Below are 26573 nucleotides of genomic sequence, written 5' to 3'. Positions count from 1 at the left end.
ACGCATTGACCTGGTATTGCAGTACCTCCAGGAACGGTGCACCCCTTCTTAACCCAGTTTCCAAAAGCAGAACTCAATTCACCTGATTCATATTAGCCCGATTTAATGAATTGGAAGAAAGCATACGTCTTCATATGCACCTCAATTTGGCCCATTCACTTTTCACACTTCCTCCTTTTGTTTTTTATCTTTCACACTTTTGACTTTCTTTATTCATCCAAATAGCAAACTCATCACCACTCAACCTGACCAACTCGGCTATGTCCCCGTGCTGCAGTTCTCTGTCTTATCTAGATCATTTGCAATTGAATGGAATAGATCCCTTTTGGACAAAGTGGATTCACCTGCTGCTGCAGTGACCACAGGTGTGATAACATCTAGAATTGGCATCTGGTGCGATCTCTCCGCTTCCACTCCAAAGAAAGTTACCTGTTTATTCCTATCATGCATTGGTTTTTGGGGTTTTCTTTGAGTAATGATGATCTCTTTAGTAGTCTGTTGGCGCCCTCTCCTGGAGGAATAGTTTGCTTGCTCTTGGACATTCTAAAAGAGAGGTCATGATAGACATTGAGCTTCTGAGCTCAATTGGGGACAGTCATGGGTGATGAATGTTTGCAACCTACTGCGAAGCCTCATACCGCAATATAAGGAACGTCAAATACTAAGAAAGGGCGGCCTATGAAAGAATTACTACTTTCAATAAGTACACTTAAACGGCTAATTGGGAATAGAAAAACTGTAAAAAGCCCTCTGAGAAAGCCCCCCTCTAACCTTTGATAGTAAGCTTTTCTGTAGTCTGCCTGTTGATGTATTTTCCGTTTGAACTGTGCACAACATGAAGAGACGGAACACTGGCGGCTTGTCACAATGCCCCCCGATGACATCACAATAGCGCTGCTGCCTAGAAAACAAGCTGCGCAGAAGAAGTTGTTCTTTGGGTGGGAGGGTGGGCTAGTGGAAGGAGGGGGCAATCTCTTTTTTTCCCGGGTGGTAGGGGGATGACAGGAGAAGGGAAGCGGGTGGTGAGAAAGGTACAGAGGGCAGGGTTTGGGGGCTGGGAAGGAAAGGGAAAAGATTAGGGTTTGGGGATGATGAAAGGGCTTTCTACGGGTAAGGATGGCAAAGGGTGGCAGTGACGGAAAGTCAGGCAACCTGTCCTGTCCGTCTTTTTGTATCGTGAATTGGAAAGACTGCAAGGGGGAGGGGAGTTGCTTGCGCCCTAAAGGAGGAGTTATTCAGATTCATTGCAGTGGGCGGCGGCTGCAAAACGCACCATTCTTCTTGTTTTGGCTCTGCAAAGCAGCCTTTTCAAGGGTTGGCTTGGGTGACAAAATGTCTTGTGTAGGCGTGGGTTTGTCTCCCTCTCGCTCTCTCTCCCTAAGATGTGTCCGGCATAGGCCAGGGTGCCACTCGAGGCCCAAACCAATTCTGGTTATCGCTTCTCGGCCTTTTGGCTAAGATCAAGTGTAGTATCTGTTCTTATCAGTTTAATATCTGATACGTCCCCTATCTGGGGACCATATATTAAATGGATTTTTAGAACAGGGAGATGGAAAAAGAGCTTGCTCTGTCCACTCCACGCATTGACCTGGTATTGCAGTACCTCCAGGAACGGTGCACCCCTTCTTAACCCAGTTTCCAAAAGCAGAACTCAATTCACCTGATTCATATTAGCCCGATTTAATGAATTGGAAGAAAGCATACGTCTTCATATGCACCTCAATTTGGCCCATTCACTTTTCACACTTCCTCCTTTTGTTTTTTATCTTTCACACTTTTGACTTTCTTTATTCATCCAAATAGCAAACTCATCACCACTCAACCTGACCAACTCGGCTATGTCCCCGTGCTGCAGTTCTCTGTCTTATCTAGATCATTTGCAATTGAATGGAATAGATCCCTTTTGGACAAAGTGGATTCACCTGCTGCTGCAGTGACCACAGGTGTGATAACATCTAGAATTGGCATCTGGTGCGATCTCTCCGCTTCCACTCCAAAGAAAGTTACCTGTTTATTCCTATCATGCATTGGTTTTTGGGGTTTTCTTTGAGTAATGATGATCTCTTTAGTAGTCTGTTGGCGCCCTCTCCTGGAGGAATAGTTTGCTTGCTCTTGGACATTCTAAAAGAGAGGTCATGATAGACATTGAGCTTCTGAGCTCAATTGGGGACAGTCATGGGTGATGAATGTTTGCAACCTACTGCGAAGCCTCATACCGCAATATAAGGAACGTCAAATACTAAGAAAGGGCGGCCTATGAAAGAATTACTACTTTCAATAAGTACACTTAAACGGCTAATTGGGAATAGAAAAACTGTAAAAAGCCCTCTGAGAAAGCCCCCCTCTAACCTTTGATAGTAAGCTTTTCTGTAGTCTGCCTGTTGATGTATTTTCCGTTTGAACTGTGCACAACATGAAGAGACGGAACACTGGCGGCTTGTCACAATGCCCCCCGATGACATCACAATAGCGCTGCTGCCTAGAAAACAAGCTGCGCAGAAGAAGTTGTTCTTTGGGTGGGAGGGTGGGCTAGTGGAAGGAGGGGGCAATCTCTTTTTTTCCCGGGTGGTAGGGGGATGACAGGAGAAGGGAAGCGGGTGGTGAGAAAGGTACAGAGGGCAGGGTTTGGGGGCTGGGAAGGAAAGGGAAAAGTTCATTGCAGTGGGCGGCGGCTGCAAAACGCACCATTCTTCTTGTTTTGGCTCTGCAAAGCAGCCTTTTCAAGGGTTGGCTTGGGTGACAAAATGTCTTGTGTAGGCGTGGGTTTGTCTCCCTCTCGCTCTCTCTCCCTAAGATGTGTCCGGCATAGGCCAGGGTGCCACTCGAGGCCCAAACCAATTCTGGTTATCGCTTCTCGGCCTTTTGGCTAAGATCAAGTGTAGTATCTGTTCTTATCAGTTTAATATCTGATACGTCCCCTATCTGGGGACCATATATTAAATGGATTTTTAGAACAGGGAGATGGAAAAAGAGCTTGCTCTGTCCACTCCACGCATTGACCTGGTATTGCAGTACCTCCAGGAACGGTGCACCCCTTCTTAACCCAGTTTCCAAAAGCAGAACTCAATTCACCTGATTCATATTAGCCCGATTTAATGAATTGGAAGAAAGCATACGTCTTCATATGCACCTCAATTTGGCCCATTCACTTTTCACACTTCCTCCTTTTGTTTTTTATCTTTCACACTTTTGACTTTCTTTATTCATCCAAATAGCAAACTCATCACCACTCAACCTGACCAACTCGGCTATGTCCCCGTGCTGCAGTTCTCTGTCTTATCTAGATCATTTGCAATTGAATGGAATAGATCCCTTTTGGACAAAGTGGATTCACCTGCTGCTGCAGTGACCACAGGTGTGATAACATCTAGAATTGGCATCTGGTGCGATCTCTCCGCTTCCACTCCAAAGAAAGTTACCTGTTTATTCCTATCATGCATTGGTTTTTGGGGTTTTCTTTGAGTAATGATGATCTCTTTAGTAGTCTGTTGGCGCCCTCTCCTGGAGGAATAGTTTGCTTGCTCTTGGACATTCTAAAAGAGAGGTCATGATAGACATTGAGCTTCTGAGCTCAATTGGGGACAGTCATGGGTGATGAATGTTTGCAACCTATACTGCGAAGCCTCATACCGCAATATAAGGAACGTCAAATACTAAGAAAGGGCGGCCTATGAAAGAATTACTACTTTCAATAAGTACACTTAAACGGCTAATTGGGAATAGAAAAACTGTAAAAAGCCCTCTGAGAAAGCCCCCCTCTAACCTTTGATAGTAAGCTTTTCTGTAGTCTGCCTGTTGATGTATTTTCCGTTTGAACTGTGCACAACATGAAGAGACGGAACACTGGCGGCTTGTCACAATGCCCCCCGATGACATCACAATAGCGCTGCTGCCTAGAAAACAAGCTGCGCAGAAGAAGTTGTTCTTTGGGTGGGAGGGTGGGCTAGTGGAAGGAGGGGGCAATCTCTTTTTTTCCCGGGTGGTAGGGGGATGACAGGAGAAGGGAAGCGGGTGGTGAGAAAGGTACAGAGGGCAGGTTTGGGGGCTGGGAAGGAAAGGGAAAAGATTAGGGTTTGGGGATGATGAAAGGGCTTTCTACGGGTAAGGATGGCAAAGGGTGGCAGTGACGGAAAGTCAGGCAACCTGTCCTGTCCGTCTTTTTGTATCGTGAATTGGAAAGACTGCAAGGGGGAGGGGAGTTGCTTGCGCCCTAAAGGAGGAGTTATTCAGATTCATTGCAGTGGGCGGCGGCTGCAAAACGCACCATTCTTCTTGTTTTGGCTCTGCAAAGCAGCCTTTTCAAGGGTTGGCTTGGGTGACAAAATGTCTTGTGTAGGCGTGGGTTTGTCTCCCTCTCGCTCTCTCTCCCTAAGATGTGTCCGGCATAGGCCAGGGTGCCACTCGAGGCCCAAACCAATTCTGGTTATCGCTTCTCGGCCTTTTGGCTAAGATCAAGTGTAGTATCTGTTCTTATCAGTTTAATATCTGATACGTCCCCTATCTGGGGACCATATATTAAATGGATTTTTAGAACAGGGAGATGGAAAAAGAGCTTGCTCTGTCCACTCCACGCATTGACCTGGTATTGCAGTACCTCCAGGAACGGTGCACCCCTTCTTAACCCAGTTTCCAAAAGCAGAACTCAATTCACCTGATTCATATTAGCCCGATTTAATGAATTGGAAGAAAGCATACGTCTTCATATGCACCTCAATTTGGCCCATTCACTTTTCACACTTCCTCCTTTTGTTTTTTATCTTTCACACTTTTGACTTTCTTTATTCATCCAAATAGCAAACTCATCACCACTCAACCTGACCAACTCGGCTATGTCCCCGTGCTGCAGTTCTCTGTCTTATCTAGATCATTTGCAATGAATGGAATAGATCCCTTTTGGACAAAGTGGATTCACCTGCTGCTGCAGTGACCACAGGTGTGATAACATCTAGAATTGGCATCTGGTGCGATCTCTCCGCTTCCACTCCAAAGAAAGTTACCTGTTTATTCCTATCATGCATTGGTTTTTGGGGTTTTCTTTGAGTAATGATGATCTCTTTAGTAGTCTGTTGGCGCCCTCTCCTGGAGGAATAGTTTGCTTGCTCTTGGACATTCTAAAAGAGAGGTCATGATAGACATTGAGCTTCTGAGCTCAATTGGGGACAGTCATGGGTGATGAATGTTTGCAACCTACTGCGAAGCCTCATACCGCAATATAAGGAACGTCAAATACTAAGAAAGGGCGGCCTATGAAAGAATTACTACTTTCAATAAGTACACTTAAACGGCTAATTGGGAATAGAAAAACTGTAAAAAGCCCTCTGAGAAAGCCCCCCTCTAACCTTTGATAGTAAGCTTTTCTGTAGTCTGCCTGTTGATGTATTTTCCGTTTGAACTGTGCACAACATGAAGAGACGGAACACTGGCGGCTTGTCACAATGCCCCCCGATGACATCACAATAGCGCTGCTGCCTAGAAAACAAGCTGCGCAGAAGAAGTTGTTCTTTGGGTGGGAGGGTGGGCTAGTGGAAGGAGGGGGCAATCTCTTTTTTTCCCGGGTGGTAGGGGGATGACAGGAGAAGGGAAGCGGGTGGTGAGAAAGGTACAGAGGGCAGGGTTTGGGGGCTGGGAAGGAAAGGGAAAAGATTAGGGTTTGGGGATGATGAAAGGGCTTTCTACGGGTAAGGATGGCAAAGGGTGGCAGTGACGGAAAGTCAGGCAACCTGTCCTGTCCGTCTTTTTGTATCGTGAATTGGAAAGACTGCAAGGGGGAGGGGAGTTGCTTGCGCCCTAAAGGAGGAGTTATTCAGATTCATTGCAGTGGGCGGCGGCTGCAAAACGCACCATTCTTCTTGTTTTGGCTCTGCAAAGCAGCCTTTTCAAGGGTTGGCTTGGGTGACAAAATGTCTTGTGTAGGCGTGGGTTTGTCTCCCTCTCGCTCTCTCTCCCTAAGATGTGTCCGGCATAGGCCAGGGTGCCACTCGAGGCCCAAACCAATTCTGGTTATCGCTTCTCGGCCTTTTGGCTAAGATCAAGTGTAGTATCTGTTCTTATCAGTTTAATATCTGATACGTCCCCTATCTGGGGACCATATATTAAATGGATTTTTAGAACAGGGAGATGGAAAAAGAGCTTGCTCTGTCCACTCCACGCATTGACCTGGTATTGCAGTACCTCCAGGAACGGTGCACCCCTTCTTAACCCAGTTTCCAAAAGCAGAACTCAATTCACCTGATTCATATTAGCCCGATTTAATGAATTGGAAGAAAGCATACGTCTTCATATGCACCTCAATTTGGCCCATTCACTTTTCACACTTCCTCCTTTTGTTTTTTATCTTTCACACTTTTGACTTTCTTTATTCATCCAAATAGCAAACTCATCACCACTCAACCTGACCAACTCGGCTATGTCCCCGTGCTGCAGTTCTCTGTCTTATCTAGATCATTTGCAATTGAATGGAATAGATCCCTTTTGGACAAAGTGGATTCACCTGCTGCTGCAGTGACCACAGGTGTGATAACATCTAGAATTGGCATCTGGTGCGATCTCTCCGCTTCCACTCCAAAGAAAGTTACCTGTTTATTCCTATCATGCATTGGTTTTTGGGGTTTTCTTTGAGTAATGATGATCTCTTTAGTAGTCTGTTGGCGCCCTCTCCTGGAGGAATAGTTTGCTTGCTCTTGGACATTCTAAAAGAGAGGTCATGATAGACATTGAGCTTCTGAGCTCAATTGGGGACAGTCATGGGTGATGAATGTTTGCAACCTACTGCGAAGCCTCATACCGCAATATAAGGAACGTCAAATACTAAGAAAGGGCGGCCTATGAAAGAATTACTACTTTCAATAAGTACACTTAAACGGCTAATTGGGAATAGAAAAACTGTAAAAAGCCCTCTGAGAAAGCCCCCCTCTAACCTTTGATAGTAAGCTTTTCTGTAGTCTGCCTGTTGATGTATTTTCCGTTTGAACTGTGCACAACATGAAGAGACGGAACACTGGCGGCTTGTCACAATGCCCCCCGATGACATCACAATAGCGCTGCTGCCTAGAAAACAAGCTGCGCAGAAGAAGTTGTTCTTTGGGTGGGAGGGTGGGCTAGTGGAAGGAGGGGGCAATCTCTTTTTTTCCCGGGTGGTAGGGGGATGACAGGAGAAGGGAAGCGGGTGGTGAGAAAGGTACAGAGGGCAGGGTTTGGGGGCTGGGAAGGAAAGGGAAAAGATTAGGGTTTGGGGATGATGAAAGGGCTTTCTACGGGTAAGGATGGCAAAGGGTGGCAGTGACGGAAAGTCAGGCAACCTGTCCTGTCCGTCTTTTTGTATCGTGAATTGGAAAGACTGCAAGGGGGAGGGGAGTTGCTTGCGCCCTAAAGGAGGAGTTATTCAGATTCATTGCAGTGGGCGGCGGCTGCAAAACGCACCATTCTTCTTGTTTTGGCTCTGCAAAGCAGCCTTTTCAAGGGTTGGCTTGGGTGACAAAATGTCTTGTGTAGGCGTGGGTTTGTCTCCCTCTCGCTCTCTCTCCCTAAGATGTGTCCGGCATAGGCCAGGGTGCCACTCGAGGCCCAAACCAATTCTGGTTATCGCTTCTCGGCCTTTTGGCTAAGATCAAGTGTAGTATCTGTTCTTATCAGTTTAATATCTGATACGTCCCCTATCTGGGGACCATATATTAAATGGATTTTTAGAACAGGGAGATGGAAAAAGAGCTTGCTCTGTCCACTCCACGCATTGACCTGGTATTGCAGTACCTCCAGGAACGGTGCACCCCTTCTTAACCCAGTTTCCAAAAGCAGAACTCAATTCACCTGATTCATATTAGCCCGATTTAATGAATTGGAAGAAAGCATACGTCTTCATATGCACCTCAATTTGGCCCATTCACTTTTCACACTTCCTCCTTTTGTTTTTTATCTTTCACACTTTTGACTTTCTTTATTCATCCAAATAGCAAACTCATCACCACTCAACCTGACCAACTCGGCTATGTCCCCGTGCTGCAGTTCTCTGTCTTATCTAGATCATTTGCAATTGAATGGAATAGATCCCTTTTGGACAAAGTGGATTCACCTGCTGCTGCAGTGACCACAGGTGTGATAACATCTAGAATTGGCATCTGGTGCGATCTCTCCGCTTCCACTCCAAAGAAAGTTACCTGTTTATTCCTATCATGCATTGGTTTTTGGGGTTTTCTTTGAGTAATGATGATCTCTTTAGTAGTCTGTTGGCGCCCTCTCCTGGAGGAATAGTTTGCTTGCTCTTGGACATTCTAAAAGAGAGGTCATGATAGACATTGAGCTTCTGAGCTCAATTGGGGACAGTCATGGGTGATGAATGTTTGCAACCTACTGCGAAGCCTCATACCGCAATATAAGGAACGTCAAATACTAAGAAAGGGCGGCCTATGAAAGAATTACTACTTTCAATAAGTACACTTAAACGGCTAATTGGGAATAGAAAAACTGTAAAAAGCCCTCTGAGAAAGCCCCCCTCTAACCTTTGATAGTAAGCTTTTCTGTAGTCTGCCTGTTGATGTATTTTCCGTTTGAACTGTGCACAACATGAAGAGACGGAACACTGGCGGCTTGTCACAATGCCCCCCGATGACATCACAATAGCGCTGCTGCCTAGAAAACAAGCTGCGCAGAAGAAGTTGTTCTTTGGGTGGGAGGGTGGGCTAGTGGAAGGAGGGGGCAATCTCTTTTTTTCCCGGGTGGTAGGGGGATGACAGGAGAAGGGAAGCGGGTGGTGAGAAAGGTACAGAGGGCAGGGTTTGGGGGCTGGGAAGGAAAGGGAAAAGATTAGGGTTTGGGGATGATGAAAGGGCTTTCTACGGGTAAGGATGGCAAAGGGTGGCAGTGACGGAAAGTCAGGCAACCTGTCCTGTCCGTCTTTTTGTATCGTGAATTGGAAAGACTGCAAGGGGGAGGGGAGTTGCTTGCGCCCTAAAGGAGGAGTTATTCAGATTCATTGCAGTGGGCGGCGGCTGCAAAACGCACCATTCTTCTTGTTTTGGCTCTGCAAAGCAGCCTTTTCAAGGGTTGGCTTGGGTGACAAAATGTCTTGTGTAGGCGTGGGTTTGTCTCCCTCTCGCTCTCTCTCCCTAAGATGTGTCCGGCATAGGCCAGGGTGCCACTCGAGGCCCAAACCAATTCTGGTTATCGCTTCTCGGCCTTTTGGCTAAGATCAAGTGTAGTATCTGTTCTTATCAGTTTAATATCTGATACGTCCCCTATCTGGGGACCATATATTAAATGGATTTTTAGAACAGGGAGATGGAAAAAGAGCTTGCTCTGTCCACTCCACGCATTGACCTGGTATTGCAGTACCTCCAGGAACGGTGCACCCCTTCTTAACCCAGTTTCCAAAAGCAGAACTCAATTCACCTGATTCATATTAGCCCGATTTAATGAATTGGAAGAAAGCATACGTCTTCATATGCACCTCAATTTGGCCCATTCACTTTTCACACTTCCTCCTTTTGTTTTTTATCTTTCACACTTTTGACTTTCTTTATTCATCCAAATAGCAAACTCATCACCACTCAACCTGACCAACTCGGCTATGTCCCCGTGCTGCAGTTCTCTGTCTTATCTAGATCATTTGCAATTGAATGGAATAGATCCCTTTTGGACAAAGTGGATTCACCTGCTGCTGCAGTGACCACAGGTGTGATAACATCTAGAATTGGCATCTGGTGCGATCTCTCCGCTTCCACTCCAAAGAAAGTTACCTGTTTATTCCTATCATGCATTGGTTTTTGGGGTTTTCTTTGAGTAATGATGATCTCTTTAGTAGTCTGTTGGCGCCCTCTCCTGGAGGAATAGTTTGCTTGCTCTTGGACATTCTAAAAGAGAGGTCATGATAGACATTGAGCTTCTGAGCTCAATTGGGGACAGTCATGGGTGATGAATGTTTGCAACCTACTGCGAAGCCTCATACCGCAATATAAGGAACGTCAAATACTAAGAAAGGGCGGCCTATGAAAGAATTACTACTTTCAATAAGTACACTTAAACGGCTAATTGGGAATAGAAAAACTGTAAAAAGCCCTCTGAGAAAGCCCCCCTCTAACCTTTGATAGTAAGCTTTTCTGTAGTCTGCCTGTTGATGTATTTTCCGTTTGAACTGTGCACAACATGAAGAGACGGAACACTGGCGGCTTGTCACAATGCCCCCCGATGACATCACAATAGCGCTGCTGCCTAGAAAACAAGCTGCGCAGAAGAAGTTGTTCTTTGGGTGGGAGGGTGGGCTAGTGGAAGGAGGGGGCAATCTCTTTTTTTCCCGGGTGGTAGGGGGATGACAGGAGAAGGGAAGCGGGTGGTGAGAAAGGTACAGAGGGCAGGGTTTGGGGGCTGGGAAGGAAAGGGAAAAGATTAGGGTTTGGGGATGATGAAAGGGCTTTCTACGGGTAAGGATGGCAAAGGGTGGCAGTGACGGAAAGTCAGGCAACCTGTCCTGTCCGTCTTTTTGTATCGTGAATTGGAAAGACTGCAAGGGGGAGGGGAGTTGCTTGCGCCCTAAAGGAGGAGTTATTCAGATTCATTGCAGTGGGCGGCGGCTGCAAAACGCACCATTCTTCTTGTTTTGGCTCTGCAAAGCAGCCTTTTCAAGGGTTGGCTTGGGTGACAAAATGTCTTGTGTAGGCGTGGGTTTGTCTCCCTCTCGCTCTCTCTCCCTAAGATGTGTCCGGCATAGGCCAGGGTGCCACTCGAGGCCCAAACCAATTCTGGTTATCGCTTCTCGGCCTTTTGGCTAAGATCAAGTGTAGTATCTGTTCTTATCAGTTTAATATCTGATACGTCCCCTATCTGGGGACCATATATTAAATGGATTTTTAGAACAGGGAGATGGAAAAAGAGCTTGCTCTGTCCACTCCACGCATTGACCTGGTATTGCAGTACCTCCAGGAACGGTGCACCCCTTCTTAACCCAGTTTCCAAAAGCAGAACTCAATTCACCTGATTCATATTAGCCCGATTTAATGAATTGGAAGAAAGCATACGTCTTCATATGCACCTCAATTTGGCCCATTCACTTTTCACACTTCCTCCTTTTGTTTTTTATCTTTCACACTTTTGACTTTCTTTATTCATCCAAATAGCAAACTCATCACCACTCAACCTGACCAACTCGGCTATGTCCCCGTGCTGCAGTTCTCTGTCTTATCTAGATCATTTGCAATTGAATGGAATAGATCCCTTTTGGACAAAGTGGATTCACCTGCTGCTGCAGTGACCACAGGTGTGATAACATCTAGAATTGGCATCTGGTGCGATCTCTCCGCTTCCACTCCAAAGAAAGTTACCTGTTTATTCCTATCATGCATTGGTTTTTGGGGTTTTCTTTGAGTAATGATGATCTCTTTAGTAGTCTGTTGGCGCCCTCTCCTGGAGGAATAGTTTGCTTGCTCTTGGACATTCTAAAAGAGAGGTCATGATAGACATTGAGCTTCTGAGCTCAATTGGGGACAGTCATGGGTGATGAATGTTTGCAACCTACTGCGAAGCCTCATACCGCAATATAAGGAACGTCAAATACTAAGAAAGGGCGGCCTATGAAAGAATTACTACTTTCAATAAGTACACTTAAACGGCTAATTGGGAATAGAAAAACTGTAAAAAGCCCTCTGAGAAAGCCCCCCTCTAACCTTTGATAGTAAGCTTTTCTGTAGTCTGCCTGTTGATGTATTTTCCGTTTGAACTGTGCACAACATGAAGAGACGGAACACTGGCGGCTTGTCACAATGCCCCCCGATGACATCACAATAGCGCTGCTGCCTAGAAAACAAGCTGCGCAGAAGAAGTTGTTCTTTGGGTGGGAGGGTGGGCTAGTGGAAGGAGGGGGCAATCTCTTTTTTTCCCGGGTGGTAGGGGGATGACAGGAGAAGGGAAGCGGGTGGTGAGAAAGGTACAGAGGGCAGGGTTTGGGGGCTGGGAAGGAAAGGGAAAAGATTAGGGTTTGGGGATGATGAAAGGGCTTTCTACGGGTAAGGATGGCAAAGGGTGGCAGTGACGGAAAGTCAGGCAACCTGTCCTGTCCGTCTTTTTGTATCGTGAATTGGAAAGACTGCAAGGGGGAGGGGAGTTGCTTGCGCCCTAAAGGAGGAGTTATTCAGATTCATTGCAGTGGGCGGCGGCTGCAAAACGCACCATTCTTCTTGTTTTGGCTCTGCAAAGCAGCCTTTTCAAGGGTTGGCTTGGGTGACAAAATGTCTTGTGTAGGCGTGGGTTTGTCTCCCTCTCGCTCTCTCTCCCTAAGATGTGTCCGGCATAGGCCAGGGTGCCACTCGAGGCCCAAACCAATTCTGGTTATCGCTTCTCGGCCTTTTGGCTAAGATCAAGTGTAGTATCTGTTCTTATCAGTTTAATATCTGATACGTCCCCTATCTGGGGACCATATATTAAATGGATTTTTAGAACAGGGAGATGGAAAAAGAGCTTGCTCTGTCCACTCCACGCATTGACCTGGTATTGCAGTACCTCCAGGAACGGTGCACCCCTTCTTAACCCAGTTTCCAAAAGCAGAACTCAATTCACCTGATTCATATTAGCCCGATTTAATGAATTGGAAGAAAGCATACGTCTTCATATGCACCTCAATTTGGCCCATTCACTTTTCACACTTCCTCCTTTTGTTTTTTATCTTTCACACTTTTGACTTTCTTTATTCATCCAAATAGCAAACTCATCACCACTCAACCTGACCAACTCGGCTATGTCCCCGTGCTGCAGTTCTCTGTCTTATCTAGATCATTTGCAATTGAATGGAATAGATCCCTTTTGGACAAAGTGGATTCACCTGCTGCTGCAGTGACCACAGGTGTGATAACATCTAGAATTGGCATCTGGTGCGATCTCTCCGCTTCCACTCCAAAGAAAGTTACCTGTTTATTCCTATCATGCATTGGTTTTTGGGGTTTTCTTTGAGTAATGATGATCTCTTTAGTAGTCTGTTGGCGCCCTCTCCTGGAGGAATAGTTTGCTTGCTCTTGGACATTCTAAAAGAGAGGTCATGATAGACATTGAGCTTCTGAGCTCAATTGGGGACAGTCATGGGTGATGAATGTTTGCAACCTACTGCGAAGCCTCATACCGCAATATAAGGAACGTCAAATACTAAGAAAGGGCGGCCTATGAAAGAATTACTACTTTCAATAAGTACACTTAAACGGCTAATTGGGAATAGAAAAACTGTAAAAAGCCCTCTGAGAAAGCCCCCCTCTAACCTTTGATAGTAAGCTTTTCTGTAGTCTGCCTGTTGATGTATTTTCCGTTTGAACTGTGCACAACATGAAGAGACGGAACACTGGCGGCTTGTCACAATGCCCCCCGATGACATCACAATAGCGCTGCTGCCTAGAAAACAAGCTGCGCAGAAGAAGTTGTTCTTTGGGTGGGAGGGTGGGCTAGTGGAAGGAGGGGGCAATCTCTTTTTTTCCCGGGTGGTAGGGGGATGACAGGAGAAGGGAAGCGGGTGGTGAGAAAGGTACAGAGGGCAGGGTTTGGGGGCTGGGAAGGAAAGGGAAAAGATTAGGGTTTGGGGATGATGAAAGGGCTTTCTACGGGTAAGGATGGCAAAGGGTGGCAGTGACGGAAAGTCAGGCAACCTGTCCTGTCCGTCTTTTTGTATCGTGAATTGGAAAGACTGCAAGGGGGAGGGGAGTTGCTTGCGCCCTAAAGGAGGAGTTATTCAGATTCATTGCAGTGGGCGGCGGCTGCAAAACGCACCATTCTTCTTGTTTTGGCTCTGCAAAGCAGCCTTTTCAAGGGTTGGCTTGGGTGACAAAATGTCTTGTGTAGGCGTGGGTTTGTCTCCCTCTCGCTCTCTCTCCCTAAGATGTGTCCGGCATAGGCCAGGGTGCCACTCGAGGCCCAAACCAATTCTGGTTATCGCTTCTCGGCCTTTTGGCTAAGATCAAGTGTAGTATCTGTTCTTATCAGTTTAATATCTGATACGTCCCCTATCTGGGGACCATATATTAAATGGATTTTTAGAACAGGGAGATGGAAAAAGAGCTTGCTCTGTCCACTCCACGCATTGACCTGGTATTGCAGTACCTCCAGGAACGGTGCACCCCTTCTTAACCCAGTTTCCAAAAGCAGAACTCAATTCACCTGATTCATATTAGCCCGATTTAATGAATTGGAAGAAAGCATACGTCTTCATATGCACCTCAATTTGGCCCATTCACTTTTCACACTTCCTCCTTTTGTTTTTTATCTTTCACACTTTTGACTTTCTTTATTCATCCAAATAGCAAACTCATCACCACTCAACCTGACCAACTCGGCTATGTCCCCGTGCTGCAGTTCTCTGTCTTATCTAGATCATTTGCAATTGAATGGAATAGATCCCTTTTGGACAAAGTGGATTCACCTGCTGCTGCAGTGACCACAGGTGTGATAACATCTAGAATTGGCATCTGGTGCGATCTCTCCGCTTCCACTCCAAAGAAAGTTACCTGTTTATTCCTATCATGCATTGGTTTTTGGGGTTTTCTTTGAGTAATGATGATCTCTTTAGTAGTCTGTTGGCGCCCTCTCCTGGAGGAATAGTTTGCTTGCTCTTGGACATTCTAAAAGAGAGGTCATGATAGACATTGAGCTTCTGAGCTCAATTGGGGACAGTCATGGGTGATGAATGTTTGCAACCTACTGCGAAGCCTCATACCGCAATATAAGGAACGTCAAATACTAAGAAAGGGCGGCCTATGAAAGAATTACTACTTTCAATAAGTACACTTAAACGGCTAATTGGGAATAGAAAAACTGTAAAAAGCCCTCTGAGAAAGCCCCCCTCTAACCTTTGATAGTAAGCTTTTCTGTAGTCTGCCTGTTGATGTATTTTCCGTTTGAACTGTGCACAACATGAAGAGACGGAACACTGGCGGCTTGTCACAATGCCCCCCGATGACATCACAATAGCGCTGCTGCCTAGAAAACAAGCTGCGCAGAAGAAGTTGTTCTTTGGGTGGGAGGGTGGGCTAGTGGAAGGAGGGGGCAATCTCTTTTTTTCCCGGGTGGTAGGGGGATGACAGGAGAAGGGAAGCGGGTGGTGAGAAAGGTACAGAGGGCAGGGTTTGGGGGCTGGGAAGGAAAGGGAAAAGATTAGGGTTTGGGGATGATGAAAGGGCTTTCTACGGGTAAGGATGGCAAAGGGTGGCAGTGACGGAAAGTCAGGCAACCTGTCCTGTCCGTCTTTTTGTATCGTGAATTGGAAAGACTGCAAGGGGGAGGGGAGTTGCTTGCGCCCTAAAGGAGGAGTTATTCAGATTCATTGCAGTGGGCGGCGGCTGCAAAACGCACCATTCTTCTTGTTTTGGCTCTGCAAAGCAGCCTTTTCAAGGGTTGGCTTGGGTGACAAAATGTCTTGTGTAGGCGTGGGTTTGTCTCCCTCTCGCTCTCTCTCCCTAAGATGTGTCCGGCATAGGCCAGGGTGCCACTCGAGGCCCAAACCAATTCTGGTTATCGCTTCTCGGCCTTTTGGCTAAGATCAAGTGTAGTATCTGTTCTTATCAGTTTAATATCTGATACGTCCCCTATCTGGGGACCATATATTAAATGGATTTTTAGAACAGGGAGATGGAAAAAGAGCTTGCTCTGTCCACTCCACGCATTGACCTGGTATTGCAGTACCTCCAGGAACGGTGCACCCCTTCTTAACCCAGTTTCCAAAAGCAGAACTCAATTCACCTGATTCATATTAGCCCGATTTAATGAATTGGAAGAAAGCATACGTCTTCATATGCACCTCAATTTGGCCCATTCACTTTTCACACTTCCTCCTTTTGTTTTTTATCTTTCACACTTTTGACTTTCTTTATTCATCCAAATAGCAAACTCATCACCACTCAACCTGACCAACTCGGCTATGTCCCCGTGCTGCAGTTCTCTGTCTTATCTAGATCATTTGCAATTGAATGGAATAGATCCCTTTTGGACAAAGTGGATTCACCTGCTGCTGCAGTGACCACAGGTGTGATAACATCTAGAATTGGCATCTGGTGCGATCTCTCCGCTTCCACTCCAAAGAAAGTTACCTGTTTATTCCTATCATGCATTGGTTTTTGGGGTTTTCTTTGAGTAATGATGATCTCTTTAGTAGTCTGTTGGCGCCCTCTCCTGGAGGAATAGTTTGCTTGCTCTTGGACATTCTAAAAGAGAGGTCATGATAGACATTGAGCTTCTGAGCTCAATTGGGGACAGTCATGGGTGATGAATGTTTGCAACCTACTGCGAAGCCTCATACCGCAATATAAGGAACGTCAAATACTAAGAAAGGGCGGCCTATGAAAGAATTACTACTTTCAATAAGTACACTTAAACGGCTAATTGGGAATAGAAAAACTGTAAAAAGCCCTCTGAGAAAGCCCCCCTCTAACCTTTGATAGTAAGCTTTTCTGTAGTCTGCCTGTTGATGTATTTTCCGTTTGAACTGTGCACAACATGAAGAGACGGAACACTGGCGGCTTGTCACAATGCCCCCCGATGACATCACAATAGCGCTGCTGCCTAGAAAACAAGCTGCGCAGAAGAAGTTGTTCTTTGGGTGGGAGGGTGGGCTAGTGGAAGGAGGGGGCAATCTCTTTTTTTCCCGGGTGGTAGGGGGATGACAGGAGAAGGGAAGCGGGTGGTGAGAAAGGTACAGAGGGCAGGGTTTGGGGGCTGGGAAGGAAAGGGAAAAGATTAGGGTTTGGGGATGATGAAAGGGCTTTCTACGGGTAAGGATGGCAAAGGGTGGCAGTGACGGAAAGTCAGGCAACCTGTCCTGTCCGTCTTTTTGTATCGTGAATTGGAAAGACTGCAAGGGGGAGGGGAGTTGCTTGCGCCCTAAAGGAGGAGTTATTCAGATTCATTGCAGTGGGCGGCGGCTGCAAAACGCACCATTCTTCTTGTTTTGGCTCTGCAAAGCAGCCTTTTCAAGGGTTGGCTTGGGTGACAAAATGTCTTGTGTAGGCGTGGGTTTGTCTCCCTCTCGCTCTCTCTCCCTAAGATGTGTCCGGCATAGGCCAGGGTGCCACTCGAGGCCCAAACCAATTCTGGTTATCGCTTCTCGGCCTTTTGGCTAAGATCAAGTGTAGTATCTGTTCTTATCAGTTTAATATCTGATACGTCCCCTATCTGGGGACCATATATTAAATGGATTTTTAGAACAGGGAGATGGAAAAAGAGCTTGCTCTGTCCACTCCACGCATTGACCTGGTATTGCAGTACCTCCAGGAACGGTGCACCCCTTCTTAACCCAGTTTCCAAAAGCAGAACTCAATTCACCTGATTCATATTAGCCCGATTTAATGAATTGGAAGAAAGCATACGTCTTCATATGCACCTCAATTTGGCCCATTCACTTTTCACACTTCCTCCTTTTGTTTTTTATCTTTCACACTTTTGACTTTCTTTATTCATCCAAATAGCAAACTCATCACCACTCAACCTGACCAACTCGGCTATGTCCCCGTGCTGCAGTTCTCTGTCTTATCTAGATCATTTGCAATTGAATGGAATAGATCCCTTTTGGACAAAGTGGATTCACCTGCTGCTGCAGTGACCACAGGTGTGATAACATCTAGAATTGGCATCTGGTGCGATCTCTCCGCTTCCACTCCAAAGAAAGTTACCTGTTTATTCCTATCATGCATTGGTTTTTGGGGTTTTCTTTGAGTAATGATGATCTCTTTAGTAGTCTGTTGGCGCCCTCTCCTGGAGGAATAGTTTGCTTGCTCTTGGACATTCTAAAAGAGAGGTCATGATAGACATTGAGCTTCTGAGCTCAATTGGGGACAGTCATGGGTGATGAATGTTTGCAACCTACTGCGAAGCCTCATACCGCAATATAAGGAACGTCAAATACTAAGAAAGGGCGGCCTATGAAAGAATTACTACTTTCAATAAGTACACTTAAACGGCTAATTGGGAATAGAAAAACTGTAAAAAGCCCTCTGAGAAAGCCCCCCTCTAACCTTTGATAGTAAGCTTTTCTGTAGTCTGCCTGTTGATGTATTTTCCGTTTGAACTGTGCACAACATGAAGAGACGGAACACTGGCGGCTTGTCACAATGCCCCCCGATGACATCACAATAGCGCTGCTGCCTAGAAAACAAGCTGCGCAGAAGAAGTTGTTCTTTGGGTGGGAGGGTGGGCTAGTGGAAGGAGGGGGCAATCTCTTTTTTTCCCGGGTGGTAGGGGGATGACAGGAGAAGGGAAGCGGGTGGTGAGAAAGGTACAGAGGGCAGGGTTTGGGGGCTGGGAAGGAAAGGGAAAAGATTAGGGTTTGGGGATGATGAAAGGGCTTTCTACGGGTAAGGATGGCAAAGGGTGGCAGTGACGGAAAGTCAGGCAACCTGTCCTGTCCGTCTTTTTGTATCGTGAATTGGAAAGACTGCAAGGGGGAGGGGAGTTGCTTGCGCCCTAAAGGAGGAGTTATTCAGATTCATTGCAGTGGGCGGCGGCTGCAAAACGCACCATTCTTCTTGTTTTGGCTCTGCAAAGCAGCCTTTTCAAGGGTTGGCTTGGGTGACAAAATGTCTTGTGTAGGCGTGGGTTTGTCTCCCTCTCGCTCTCTCTCCCTAAGATGTGTCCGGCATAGGCCAGGGTGCCACTCGAGGCCCAAACCAATTCTGGTTATCGCTTCTCGGCCTTTTGGCTAAGATCAAGTGTAGTATCTGTTCTTATCAGTTTAATATCTGATACGTCCCCTATCTGGGGACCATATATTAAATGGATTTTTAGAACAGGGAGATGGAAAAAGAGCTTGCTCTGTCCACTCCACGCATTGACCTGGTATTGCAGTACCTCCAGGAACGGTGCACCCCTTCTTAACCCAGTTTCCAAAAGCAGAACTCAATTCACCTGATTCATATTAGCCCGATTTAATGAATTGGAAGAAAGCATACGTCTTCATATGCACCTCAATTTGGCCCATTCACTTTTCACACTTCCTCCTTTTGTTTTTTATCTTTCACACTTTTGACTTTCTTTATTCATCCAAATAGCAAACTCATCACCACTCAACCTGACCAACTCGGCTATGTCCCCGTGCTGCAGTTCTCTGTCTTATCTAGATCATTTGCAATTGAATGGAATAGATCCCTTTTGGACAAAGTGGATTCACCTGCTGCTGCAGTGACCACAGGTGTGATAACATCTAGAATTGGCATCTGGTGCGATCTCTCCGCTTCCACTCCAAAGAAAGTTACCTGTTTATTCCTATCATGCATTGGTTTTTGGGGTTTTCTTTGAGTAATGATGATCTCTTTAGTAGTCTGTTGGCGCCCTCTCCTGGAGGAATAGTTTGCTTGCTCTTGGACATTCTAAAAGAGAGGTCATGATAGACATTGAGCTTCTGAGCTCAATTGGGGACAGTCATGGGTGATGAATGTTTGCAACCTACTGCGAAGCCTCATACCGCAATATAAGGAACGTCAAATACTAAGAAAGGGCGGCCTATGAAAGAATTACTACTTTCAATAAGTACACTTAAACGGCTAATTGGGAATAGAAAAACTGTAAAAAGCCCTCTGAGAAAGCCCCCCTCTAACCTTTGATAGTAAGCTTTTCTGTAGTCTGCCTGTTGATGTATTTTCCGTTTGAACTGTGCACAACATGAAGAGACGGAACACTGGCGGCTTGTCACAATGCCCCCCGATGACATCACAATAGCGCTGCTGCCTAGAAAACAAGCTGCGCAGAAGAAGTTGTTCTTTGGGTGGGAGGGTGGGCTAGTGGAAGGAGGGGGCAATCTCTTTTTTTCCCGGGTGGTAGGGGGATGACAGGAGAAGGGAAGCGGGTGGTGAGAAAGGTACAGAGGGCAGGGTTTGGGGGCTGGGAAGGAAAGGGAAAAGATTAGGGTTTGGGGATGATGAAAGGGCTTTCTACGGGTAAGGATGGCAAAGGGTGGCAGTGACGGAAAGTCAGGCAACCTGTCCTGTCCGTCTTTTTGTATCGTGAATTGGAAAGACTGCAAGGGGGAGGGGAGTTGCTTGCGCCCTAAAGGAGGAGTTATTCAGATTCATTGCAGTGGGCGGCGGCTGCAAAACGCACCATTCTTCTTGTTTTGGCTCTGCAAAGCAGCCTTTTCAAGGGTTGGCTTGGGTGACAAAATGTCTTGTGTAGGCGTGGGTTTGTCTCCCTCTCGCTCTCTCTCCCTAAGATGTGTCCGGCATAGGCCAGGGTGCCACTCGAGGCCCAAACCAATTCTGGTTATCGCTTCTCGGCCTTTTGGCTAAGATCAAGTGTAGTATCTGTTCTTATCAGTTTAATATCTGATACGTCCCCTATCTGGGGACCATATATTAAATGGATTTTTAGAACAGGGAGATGGAAAAAGAGCTTGCTCTGTCCACTCCACGCATTGACCTGGTATTGCAGTACCTCCAGGAACGGTGCACCCCTTCTTAACCCAGTTTCCAAAAGCAGAACTCAATTCACCTGATTCATATTAGCCCGATTTAATGAATTGGAAGAAAGCATACGTCTTCATATGCACCTCAATTTGGCCCATTCACTTTTCACACTTCCTCCTTTTGTTTTTTATCTTTCACACTTTTGACTTTCTTTATTCATCCAAATAGCAAACTCATCACCACTCAACCTGACCAACTCGGCTATGTCCCCGTGCTGCAGTTCTCTGTCTTATCTAGATCATTTGCAATTGAATGGAATAGATCCCTTTTGGACAAAGTGGATTCACCTGCTGCTGCAGTGACCACAGGTGTGATAACATCTAGAATTGGCATCTGGTGCGATCTCTCCGCTTCCACTCCAAAGAAAGTTACCTGTTTATTCCTATCATGCATTGGTTTTTGGGGTTTTCTTTGAGTAATGATGATCTCTTTAGTAGTCTGTTGGCGCCCTCTCCTGGAGGAATAGTTTGCTTGCTCTTGGACATTCTAAAAGAGAGGTCATGATAGACATTGAGCTTCTGAGCTCAATTGGGGACAGTCATGGGTGATGAATGTTTGCAACCTACTGCGAAGCCTCATACCGCAATATAAGGAACGTCAAATACTAAGAAAGGGCGGCCTATGAAAGAATTACTACTTTCAATAAGTACACTTAAACGGCTAATTGGGAATAGAAAAACTGTAAAAAGCCCTCTGAGAAAGCCCCCCTCTAACCTTTGATAGTAAGCTTTTCTGTAGTCTGCCTGTTGATGTATTTTCCGTTTGAACTGTGCACAACATGAAGAGACGGAACACTGGCGGCTTGTCACAATGCCCCCCGATGACATCACAATAGCGCTGCTGCCTAGAAAACAAGCTGCGCAGAAGAAGTTGTTCTTTGGGTGGGAGGGTGGGCTAGTGGAAGGAGGGGGCAATCTCTTTTTTTCCCGGGTGGTAGGGGGATGACAGGAGAAGGGAAGCGGGTGGTGAGAAAGGTACAGAGGGCAGGGTTTGGGGGCTGGGAAGGAAAGGGAAAAGATTAGGGTTTGGGGATGATGAAAGGGCTTTCTACGGGTAAGGATGGCAAAGGGTGGCAGTGACGGAAAGTCAGGCAACCTGTCCTGTCCGTCTTTTTGTATCGTGAATTGGAAAGACTGCAAGGGGGAGGGGAGTTGCTTGCGCCCTAAAGGAGGAGTTATTCAGATTCATTGCAGTGGGCGGCGGCTGCAAAACGCACCATTCTTCTTGTTTTGGCTCTGCAAAGCAGCCTTTTCAAGGGTTGGCTTGGGTGACAAAATGTCTTGTGTAGGCGTGGGTTTGTCTCCCTCTCGCTCTCTCTCCCTAAGATGTGTCCGGCATAGGCCAGGGTGCCACTCGAGGCCCAAACCAATTCTGGTTATCGCTTCTCGGCCTTTTGGCTAAGATCAAGTGTAGTATCTGTTCTTATCAGTTTAATATCTGATACGTCCCCTATCTGGGGACCATATATTAAATGGATTTTTAGAACAGGGAGATGGAAAAAGAGCTTGCTCTGTCCACTCCACGCATTGACCTGGTATTGCAGTACCTCCAGGAACGGTGCACCCCTTCTTAACCCAGTTTCCAAAAGCAGAACTCAATTCACCTGATTCATATTAGCCCGATTTAATGAATTGGAAGAAAGCATACGTCTTCATATGCACCTCAATTTGGCCCATTCACTTTTCACACTTCCTCCTTTTGTTTTTTATCTTTCACACTTTTGACTTTCTTTATTCATCCAAATAGCAAACTCATCACCACTCAACCTGACCAACTCGGCTATGTCCCCGTGCTGCAGTTCTCTGTCTTATCTAGATCATTTGCAATTGAATGGAATAGATCCCTTTTGGACAAAGTGGATTCACCTGCTGCTGCAGTGACCACAGGTGTGATAACATCTAGAATTGGCATCTGGTGCGATCTCTCCGCTTCCACTCCAAAGAAAGTTACCTGTTTATTCCTATCATGCATTGGTTTTTGGGGTTTTCTTTGAGTAATGATGATCTCTTTAGTAGTCTGTTGGCGCCCTCTCCTGGAGGAATAGTTTGCTTGCTCTTGGACATTCTAAAAGAGAGGTCATGATAGACATTGAGCTTCTGAGCTCAATTGGGGACAGTCATGGGTGATGAATGTTTGCAACCTACTGCGAAGCCTCATACCGCAATATAAGGAACGTCAAATACTAAGAAAGGGCGGCCTATGAAAGAATTACTACTTTCAATAAGTACACTTAAACGGCTAATTGGGAATAGAAAAACTGTAAAAAGCCCTCTGAGAAAGCCCCCCTCTAACCTTTGATAGTAAGCTTTTCTGTAGTCTGCCTGTTGATGTATTTTCCGTTTGAACTGTGCACAACATGAAGAGACGGAACACTGGCGGCTTGTCACAATGCCCCCCGATGACATCACAATAGCGCTGCTGCCTAGAAAACAAGCTGCGCAGAAGAAGTTGTTCTTTGGGTGGGAGGGTGGGCTAGTGGAAGGAGGGGGCAATCTCTTTTTTTCCCGGGTGGTAGGGGGATGACAGGAGAAGGGAAGCGGGTGGTGAGAAAGGTACAGAGGGCAGGGTTTGGGGGCTGGGAAGGAAAGGGAAAAGATTAGGGTTTGGGGATGATGAAAGGGCTTTCTACGGGTAAGGATGGCAAAGGGTGGCAGTGACGGAAAGTCAGGCAACCTGTCCTGTCCGTCTTTTTGTATCGTGAATTGGAAAGACTGCAAGGGGGAGGGGAGTTGCTTGCGCCCTAAAGGAGGAGTTATTCAGATTCATTGCAGTGGGCGGCGGCTGCAAAACGCACCATTCTTCTTGTTTTGGCTCTGCAAAGCAGCCTTTTCAAGGGTTGGCTTGGGTGACAAAATGTCTTGTGTAGGCGTGGGTTTGTCTCCCTCTCGCTCTCTCTCCCTAAGATGTGTCCGGCATAGGCCAGGGTGCCACTCGAGGCCCAAACCAATTCTGGTTATCGCTTCTCGGCCTTTTGGCTAAGATCAAGTGTAGTATCTGTTCTTATCAGTTTAATATCTGATACGTCCCCTATCTGGGGACCATATATTAAATGGATTTTTAGAACAGGGAGATGGAAAAAGAGCTTGCTCTGTCCACTCCACGCATTGACCTGGTATTGCAGTACCTCCAGGAACGGTGCACCCCTTCTTAACCCAGTTTCCAAAAGCAGAACTCAATTCACCTGATTCATATTAGCCCGATTTAATGAATTGGAAGAAAGCATACGTCTTCATATGCACCTCAATTTGGCCCATTCACTTTTCACACTTCCTCCTTTTGTTTTTTATCTTTCACACTTTTGACTTTCTTTATTCATCCAAATAGCAAACTCATCACCACTCAACCTGACCAACTCGGCTATGTCCCCGTGCTGCAGTTCTCTGTCTTATCTAGATCATTTGCAATTGAATGGAATAGATCCCTTTTGGACAAAGTGGATTCACCTGCTGCTGCAGTGACCACAGGTGTGATAACATCTAGAATTGGCATCTGGTGCGATCTCTCCGCTTCCACTCCAAAGAAAGTTACCTGTTTATTCCTATCATGCATTGGTTTTTGGGGTTTTCTTTGAGTAATGATGATCTCTTTAGTAGTCTGTTGGCGCCCTCTCCTGGAGGAATAGTTTGCTTGCTCTTGGACATTCTAAAAGAGAGGTCATGATAGACATTGAGCTTCTGAGCTCAATTGGGGACAGTCATGGGTGATGAATGTTTGCAACCTACTGCGAAGCCTCATACCGCAATATAAGGAACGTCAAATACTAAGAAAGGGCGGCCTATGAAAGAATTACTACTTTCAATAAGTACACTTAAACGGCTAATTGGGAATAGAAAAACTGTAAAAAGCCCTCTGAGAAAGCCCCCCTCTAACCTTTGATAGTAAGCTTTTCTGTAGTCTGCCTGTTGATGTATTTTCCGTTTGAACTGTGCACAACATGAGAGAGACGGAACACTGGCGGCTTGTCACAATGCCCCCCGATGACATCACAATAGCGCTGCTGCCTAGAAAACAAGCTGCGCAGAAGAAGTTGTTCTTTGGGTGGGAGGGTGGGCTAGTGGAAGGAGGGGGCAATCTCTTTTTTTCCCGGGTGGTAGGGGGATGACAGGAGAAGGGAAGCGGGTGGTGAGAAAGGTACAGAGGGCAGGGTTTGGGGGCTGGGAAGGAAAGGGAAAAGATTAGGGTTTGGGGATGATGAAAGGGCTTTCTACGGGTAAGGATGGCAAAGGGTGGCAGTGACGGAAAGTCAGGCAACCTGTCCTGTCCGTCTTTTTGTATCGTGAATTGGAAAGACTGCAAGGGGGAGGGGAGTTGCTTGCGCCCTAAAGGAGGAGTTATTCAGATTCATTGCAGTGGGCGGCGGCTGCAAAACGCACCATTCTTCTTGTTTTGGCTCTGCAAAGCAGCCTTTTCAAGGGTTGGCTTGGGTGACAAAATGTCTTGTGTAGGCGTGGGTTTGTCTCCCTCTCGCTCTCTCTCCCTAAGATGTGTCCGGCATAGGCCAGGGTGCCACTCGAGGCCCAAACCAATTCTGGTTATCGCTTCTCGGCCTTTTGGCTAAGATCAAGTGTAGTATCTGTTCTTATCAGTTTAATATCTGATACGTCCCCTATCTGGGGACCATATATTAAATGGATTTTTAGAACAGGGAGATGGAAAAAGAGCTTGCTCTGTCCACTCCACGCATTGACCTGGTATTGCAGTACCTCCAGGAACGGTGCACCCCTTCTTAACCCAGTTTCCAAAAGCAGAACTCAATTCACCTGATTCATATTAGCCCGATTTAATGAATTGGAAGAAAGCATACGTCTTCATATGCACCTCAATTTGGCCCATTCACTTTTCACACTTCCTCCTTTTGTTTTTTATCTTTCACACTTTTGACTTTCTTTATTCATCCAAATAGCAAACTCATCACCACTCAACCTGACCAACTCGGCTATGTCCCCGTGCTGCAGTTCTCTGTCTTATCTAGATCATTTGCAATTGAATGGAATAGATCCCTTTTGGACAAAGTGGATTCACCTGCTGCTGCAGTGACCACAGGTGTGATAACATCTAGAATTGGCATCTGGTGCGATCTCTCCGCTTCCACTCCAAAGAAAGTTACCTGTTTATTCCTATCATGCATTGGTTTTTGGGGTTTTCTTTGAGTAATGATGATCTCTTTAGTAGTCTGTTGGCGCCCTCTCCTGGAGGAATAGTTTGCTTGCTCTTGGACATTCTAAAAGAGAGGTCATGATAGACATTGAGCTTCTGAGCTCAATTGGGGACAGTCATGGGTGATGAATGTTTGCAACCTACTGCGAAGCCTCATACCGCAATATAAGGAACGTCAAATACTAAGAAAGGGCGGCCTATGAAAGAATTACTACTTTCAATAAGTACACTTAAACGGCTAATTGGGAATAGAAAAACTGTAAAAAGCCCTCTGAGAAAGCCCCCCTCTAACCTTTGATAGTAAGCTTTTCTGTAGTCTGCCTGTTGATGTATTTTCCGTTTGAACTGTGCACAACATGAAGAGACGGAACACTGGCGGCTTGTCACAATGCCCCCCGATGACATCACAATAGCGCTGCTGCCTAGAAAACAAGCTGCGCAGAAGAAGTTGTTCTTTGGGTGGGAGGGTGGGCTAGTGGAAGGAGGGGGCAATCTCTTTTTTTCCCGGGTGGTAGGGGGATGACAGGAGAAGGGAAGCGGGTGGTGAGAAAGGTACAGAGGGCAGGGTTTGGGGGCTGGGAAGGAAAGGGAAAAGATTAGGGTTTGGGGATGATGAAAGGGCTTTCTACGGGTAAGGATGGCAAAGGGTGGCAGTGACGGAAAGTCAGGCAACCTGTCCTGTCCGTCTTTTTGTATCGTGAATTGGAAAGACTGCAAGGGGGAGGGGAGTTGCTTGCGCCCTAAAGGAGGAGTTATTCAGATTCATTGCAGTGGGCGGCGGCTGCAAAACGCACCATTCTTCTTGTTTTGGCTCTGCAAAGCAGCCTTTTCAAGGGTTGGCTTGGGTGACAAAATGTCTTGTGTAGGCGTGGGTTTGTCTCCCTCTCGCTCTCTCTCCCTAAGATGTGTCCGGCATAGGCCAGGGTGCCACTCGAGGCCCAAACCAATTCTGGTTATCGCTTCTCGGCCTTTTGGCTAAGATCAAGTGTAGTATCTGTTCTTATCAGTTTA

General features: G+C 46.3%; 16 non-coding genes and 1 pseudogene across 16 annotated transcripts; all 17 read left to right on the top strand.

The window, feature by feature from the left end:
* The first annotated feature begins 1434 nt into the window (after positions 1-1434).
* On the top strand, positions 1435-1625 carry LOC142281928 (U2 spliceosomal RNA). The gene has a single exon (XR_012743929.1). It is a non-coding gene; the product is annotated as a U2 spliceosomal RNA (small nuclear RNA).
* Positions 1626-2846: 1221 nt separating this feature from the next.
* On the top strand, positions 2847-3037 carry LOC142281926 (U2 spliceosomal RNA). The gene has a single exon (XR_012743927.1). It is a non-coding gene; the product is annotated as a U2 spliceosomal RNA (small nuclear RNA).
* A 1388-nt stretch (positions 3038-4425) lies between these two features.
* On the top strand, positions 4426-4616 carry LOC142281925 (U2 spliceosomal RNA). The gene has a single exon (XR_012743926.1). It is a non-coding gene; the product is annotated as a U2 spliceosomal RNA (small nuclear RNA).
* Positions 4617-6002: 1386 nt separating this feature from the next.
* Positions 6003-6193, top strand: LOC142281924 (U2 spliceosomal RNA). The gene has a single exon (XR_012743925.1). It is a non-coding gene; the product is annotated as a U2 spliceosomal RNA (small nuclear RNA).
* A 1387-nt stretch (positions 6194-7580) lies between these two features.
* Positions 7581-7771, top strand: LOC142281923 (U2 spliceosomal RNA). The gene has a single exon (XR_012743924.1). It is a non-coding gene; the product is annotated as a U2 spliceosomal RNA (small nuclear RNA).
* Positions 7772-9158: 1387 nt separating this feature from the next.
* On the top strand, positions 9159-9349 carry LOC142281922 (U2 spliceosomal RNA). The gene has a single exon (XR_012743923.1). It is a non-coding gene; the product is annotated as a U2 spliceosomal RNA (small nuclear RNA).
* A 1387-nt stretch (positions 9350-10736) lies between these two features.
* Positions 10737-10927, top strand: LOC142281920 (U2 spliceosomal RNA). The gene has a single exon (XR_012743922.1). It is a non-coding gene; the product is annotated as a U2 spliceosomal RNA (small nuclear RNA).
* A 1387-nt stretch (positions 10928-12314) lies between these two features.
* LOC142281919 (U2 spliceosomal RNA) lies at positions 12315-12505 on the top strand. The gene has a single exon (XR_012743921.1). It is a non-coding gene; the product is annotated as a U2 spliceosomal RNA (small nuclear RNA).
* A 1387-nt stretch (positions 12506-13892) lies between these two features.
* LOC142281918 (U2 spliceosomal RNA) lies at positions 13893-14083 on the top strand. The gene has a single exon (XR_012743920.1). It is a non-coding gene; the product is annotated as a U2 spliceosomal RNA (small nuclear RNA).
* A 1387-nt stretch (positions 14084-15470) lies between these two features.
* On the top strand, positions 15471-15661 carry LOC142281917 (U2 spliceosomal RNA). The gene has a single exon (XR_012743919.1). It is a non-coding gene; the product is annotated as a U2 spliceosomal RNA (small nuclear RNA).
* Positions 15662-17048: 1387 nt separating this feature from the next.
* On the top strand, positions 17049-17239 carry LOC142281916 (U2 spliceosomal RNA). The gene has a single exon (XR_012743918.1). It is a non-coding gene; the product is annotated as a U2 spliceosomal RNA (small nuclear RNA).
* A 1387-nt stretch (positions 17240-18626) lies between these two features.
* Positions 18627-18817, top strand: LOC142281932 (U2 spliceosomal RNA). The gene has a single exon (XR_012743932.1). It is a non-coding gene; the product is annotated as a U2 spliceosomal RNA (small nuclear RNA).
* Positions 18818-20204: 1387 nt separating this feature from the next.
* On the top strand, positions 20205-20395 carry LOC142281931 (U2 spliceosomal RNA). Its single transcript, XR_012743931.1, has one exon. It is a non-coding gene; the product is annotated as a U2 spliceosomal RNA (small nuclear RNA).
* A 1387-nt stretch (positions 20396-21782) lies between these two features.
* LOC142281930 (U2 spliceosomal RNA) lies at positions 21783-21973 on the top strand. Its single transcript, XR_012743930.1, has one exon. It is a non-coding gene; the product is annotated as a U2 spliceosomal RNA (small nuclear RNA).
* Positions 21974-23360: 1387 nt separating this feature from the next.
* On the top strand, positions 23361-23551 carry LOC142281927 (U2 spliceosomal RNA). Its single transcript, XR_012743928.1, has one exon. It is a non-coding gene; the product is annotated as a U2 spliceosomal RNA (small nuclear RNA).
* Positions 23552-24939: 1388 nt separating this feature from the next.
* LOC142281915 (U2 spliceosomal RNA) lies at positions 24940-25130 on the top strand. Its single transcript, XR_012743917.1, has one exon. It is a non-coding gene; the product is annotated as a U2 spliceosomal RNA (small nuclear RNA).
* A 1387-nt stretch (positions 25131-26517) lies between these two features.
* LOC142281929 (U2 spliceosomal RNA) lies at positions 26518-26573 on the top strand (annotated as a pseudogene; the record flags this gene model as incomplete).

The sequence above is a fragment of the Anomaloglossus baeobatrachus genome, unplaced genomic scaffold, assembly GCF_048569485.1.
Source record: "Anomaloglossus baeobatrachus isolate aAnoBae1 unplaced genomic scaffold, aAnoBae1.hap1 Scaffold_4884, whole genome shotgun sequence".
In the NCBI taxonomy this organism is placed as follows: Eukaryota; Metazoa; Chordata; class Amphibia; order Anura; family Aromobatidae; genus Anomaloglossus; species Anomaloglossus baeobatrachus.
Note: the sequence above shows the minus strand (reverse complement) of the source record. Positions and strands in the feature narration are given on the sequence as shown.